A 4,787-nucleotide genomic window follows, 5' to 3' on the forward strand; every position below is an offset into this window, starting at 1 on the left:
GGTGCCGAAGTCAACCAAGACCCCGTTGATACAGCTAATGAACAAGATGAACGGGAAGATGGGCAGGTCAGCCCTGGTAAACAGGCCACGCACGAAGACTTAGAGGATGGAAGTTATCTTCCGCTCTCTGAGGACGAGGTCAGCCTCGGCACCGACGATTTCATCGTGCCTGAGGAACCTCTTGAGCAGGAACGCTTCAAGCGCCAGCTAATAGCCACCACAAGGAGCCTGAAAAAGAAGCAGCAGCAGCTTCAAGCTGACCAAGATCTGCTCAATGATAAATGGACCGATATCCTAGCAGCCGAAGAATACGGCCTCAAGCGCCCAACCAAAAGCTACCCAAAGCGCAAATTGCTACCTCAGTTTGACGAGGAGGCGCCGAAATACATACCACCATCGTGCAATACGGCCGACCGACCACCACGTGGTCGGGACAAAACGGCAACTCACACCGAACACCAGCCCGCCCCGCCTCATCGCACAGGTAGAGGTAAAGCCCACGGCCATACATATGACCTCCAGCAAAACCTGAACAATAAAGCAGGACATACCAAATCAATCTACGGATCGCGAGGATGTGCTTCGACACGCGACGACGGCCACCTATTCGGACGTGACAAGCTCAGTCATGCGCGGGCTGAAAACCACAGACGGACTCCATCAGAGCTACGTCACGATATGGCCCGATATAGAGGCACCGCTAACCCTCATTGATTCACTAATGAGGTCAAGGATCATGAATTCCCAGAAGGGTTCAAACCCGTGAATATAGAATCATACGATGGAACCACGGACCCCGCGGTATGGATCGAAGACTTCATTCTCCACATTCATATGGCCCGCGGCGATGACCTCCATGCCATCAAATATCTCCCTTTAAAACTCAAGGGCCAGCTCGGCACTGGTTAAACAGCCTGCCTGAAAATTCTATCGGCAGCTGGGAGGACTTGGAAGAAACCTTCCTCGACAACTTCCAAGGTACATATGTTCGGCCACCAGACGCCGATGACTTAAGCCACATAGTTCAACAACCTGGAGAGTCCGCCAGGAAATTCTGGACTAGGTTCTTAACTAAAAAGAACCAAATCATTGATTGTCCAGATGCCGAAGCCCTAGCAGCCTTCAAACACATCATCCGCGATGAATGGCTCGCTCGCCACCTCAGCCAAGAAAAGCCAAAATCCATGGCGGCCCTCACGGCACTCATGACCCGCTTTTGTGCGGGTGAGGACAGTTGGTTGGCCCATACCAAAAACAATGCAAGCGATGCCGGCACCCCTGAAGTTAAAAATAACAATGACAAGTCTCGACGCAACAGATACAAGCGTCGAAACAATAATGACAACACCGAGGATACGATGGTCAATGCCGGATTCCGTGGCTCTAAGTCCGGTCAGCGGAAGAAGTCGTTCCAAAATAACAATTCAGGCCCATCCAGCTTGGACCGCATACTTGATCGTCCTGCCAGATTCATGGTACCCCGGACAAACCACCCAATCATACAAATAGAGATTGCCAGGTTTTTAAACAGGCCGGGAAATTAAACACTGAGAACAGGGGAAAGGGATCGCAAAGCGAGGACGATGACCAAGAGCCCCAGCAACTGAACACAGGGGGATAGAAGAAGTTTCCCCCTCAAGTCAAAATGATGAACATGATATATGCTACACACATCCCCAAGAGGGACCGCAAGTGTGTGCTCAGGGACGCCTATGCGATAGAGCCAGTCGCCCCAAAATTCAATCCATGGTCGTCATGCCCGATCACTTTTGATCGCCGGGATCATCCGACCAGTATCCGTCATGGTGGCTTAGCCGCACTGGTCGTAGACCCAATAATTGACGGGTTCCACATGACTCGTGTCCTTATGGACGGAGGTAGCAGCCTCAATCTGCTCTATCAGGATACAGTGCGCAAAATGGGCATTAATCCATCAAGGATCAGGCCAACGAAGACTACCTTCAAAGGAGTCATACCAGGTGTAGAGGCCCGTTGTACGGGCTCAATCACACTAGAGGTTGTCTTTGGATCCCCCGACAACTTCCGAAGCAAGGAGTTAATCTTCGACATCGTCCCATTCCGCAGTGGTTATCACACACTGCTCGGACGGACTGCATTCGCTCGGTTCAATGCGGTCCCGCACTATGCTTATCTTAAGCTTAATATGCCCGGTCCACGCGGTGTCATAACGGTCAACGGAAACACGGAATGCTCCCTCCGCAGAGAGGAGCACGCTGCCGCCCTAGCAGCAGAAGTATTGAGCGACCTTCTCAAGCAGAACCGTAATCCGGCTGCCGAGCCCCCGGACATCATAAAGAGGGTCCGGACTATGCTGCAACAGGACAGCTCGGCTCATCAAGATCTCGACTAGCAATTTGGACTCCGTCCCAGCCCCAATCAGGTAGTGGCATTCGTACCACGTGTGCATAATTACGCACTAGAAATCCCATGGGCATCAACGGAAGCACAACTAGCTTGTGATCCACAGTTCGGCTCGACCGATCCCGGACACATATATAATGTCAATATTTCCTTTTTTCCTTTTCCAGGTTTATTTTACAAAGGCCTTCTTCTATAGCCCGACTACCGGTCCTGTCAAAGGATAAAAAACACCAGGATGGCCAGAAGCAAAGACGTATAGGGGAAGCTCTGGAGGTCAATTCAATGACCACCCTACCTGTTGTCAGGACCCACACCACTACAACAGGACCCCCACTATAGCAACGCCTTTTTCCGTATCTAAAAATCCATATATGCGTTTCTAGGGTCTTTACCAACGGTTTGGGATGCGTAGCCTTATCCAGTGTTGCTAGCGCATAATGCAACGCTTATACTATCATTGGTAAAAGGGTCCGTTGCAAGAGAACAACACATAAAACGAACTTTTACAACAATTTTATATGTTGGTGTTTGATGTACATAAATCAAAATCCCATTGCTTGGCAATGGAGAATTTCCAACGTTTCATGTGTTGGTATATATAGTGTCAATTATAATATTATATGTATTTATAATTATATATTGCTAGCAACTAAATTAATGCTCCATGTAAAGGCAATAATTATGTATTTCAAGTGAACAAAAAACAAGACAATATACTCACGAGAGGAAGAAATCATATATTAGATCAAAGCTTTTGGATTACAATAGTGGATATTACAGGAGGAACATCATCCAAATGTGATGCATAATCTAACAATTTTCTTGATAGCGAAACTTAAACTGAAAATATCCATCTTAACAGAGGAACAACATCCGACATGAACGTCATCCCTACAACATAACTAAATCTAAATGCATCCATCATCATCATGAAACGGATCATCGACATCATCATTGCAGTATAATCGCCACGCTCCCATATACTCATCCATTTATCTTTTGAATCTACAAACACGAAAACAAAAATGAACTGTTAACACACAATACCTTGACATGATGCAAGTAGTAATATAGGCAAATATTAGTCACGTACAATGGTTGAAGGCCATGCAATCTTTTATTTTTATGCATCACCGAGAGTATTGCAGTTTTGCGACTTCATACAAAATATTCAGTTTGCACTAGTGCCATATCGACATGCACTACCCAGAATTCATTTCTAATTTCAGGACCATCAAGTTTAAATTTTGGATCAGAACTTACCATTGTATCTAGAGCTACGCTTGTTATGATTTTTCGGGCTCTTCAAGAATACTTTAGTTCCTGCCTGTTAGAAAAAATAAAAGTTGCCATATGAGAAGACAGAAACAAAACAGGGGAACATATGAAATGAATTTGAGCACAACAAATAGTTCATTGGCATCCATCCAATTCAGGGAACCACTTCGAGCACTCTTACAGCATGCATTAGCACCTTATGTTGTTTTTGTAGTCTGGATAATAGACTGATAACAAAGAAGTAATAAACAACTAAACAAGCCACAAATAGTCTAAAAAAATTTGTATGTGATTATGAAAGGATACCGCTTGTTTGTAACAGAAGTTTTTTATCCCGGACATGCACTAACATTCTTGTTTTTAATAGCATTTAGCAAGATGACCAGTAGATACATAACCATTGGAGCAACATATTTTGAACATATTGTATATGGTAATGGATATATACCTTATGTGCAGCAGAATATATTTCCCTTCGCCGGTGCACTGAAATTCTTGTCCATTACATATCTGCTGCAACATGACAATGACCAAAAGTTTAAATAAATTATGTAAAAGACAATATTATGTGGTCCTACTCGACCTTATGACAGTCATCCCCACCGATGTGAAGACGATTAATTCAGATTTCAGCTCAAACAATCATATTTTGAAGTAATGTCTGCCCCTTCAATCAATAAAAATAAGTCTGCCCACATTTATTCCTTATCAAATCAAAATGACAACTCATTTAGTACTGAGTAGGTACTGGGAATAAATCAAGCTATTCCTATTTCATAGTGAAAACGATGAACTAAGACATGAAACCGTTACTCTGAAATGTAAATTTGCAAGGGGTCCATTATTTTGTTCATCAGGTGTATAAGAAAAAGAGCAAGTAACAAAATGAAACAACATATAGCAGCTCTTTCGATGACCCCATGCTTTTTAGTTTTTTTCTATGCTGGGAACATTACTATGAATAAAATGCAGTTATCTTTCGATACTAGTAATTTATCTGTTGATGTATTTCAGTTGCTTAGGGAAATGAACTTGTACTTGTGTGGTATGATGTTTAACTTGGTGTTTGCAGGGGTAACACATGTTCAGGTTTAACACTATCCATGGATAGTAAGAGGGTCATAAGC

At 44.1% G+C, this 4,787-nt stretch overlaps 1 long non-coding RNA gene across 1 annotated transcript; it reads right to left on the reverse strand.

Moving 5' to 3' along the window:
* Positions 1 to 3,143: 3,143 nt before the first annotated feature.
* On the reverse strand, positions 3,144 to 4,174 carry LOC125535334 (uncharacterized). Its single transcript, XR_007294651.2, has 3 exons — positions 4,109 to 4,174; positions 3,646 to 3,709; positions 3,144 to 3,387 (listed from the first exon to the last, which is right to left on the reverse strand). It is a non-coding gene; the product is annotated as an uncharacterized LOC125535334 (long non-coding RNA).
* Between the last annotated feature and the right edge of the window lie 613 nt (positions 4,175 to 4,787).

This window comes from Triticum urartu, chromosome 1A (assembly GCF_056163025.1).
Source record: "Triticum urartu cultivar PI428250 chromosome 1A, HENAU_Tu73, whole genome shotgun sequence".
Taxonomy (NCBI): Eukaryota; Viridiplantae; Streptophyta; class Magnoliopsida; order Poales; family Poaceae; genus Triticum; species Triticum urartu.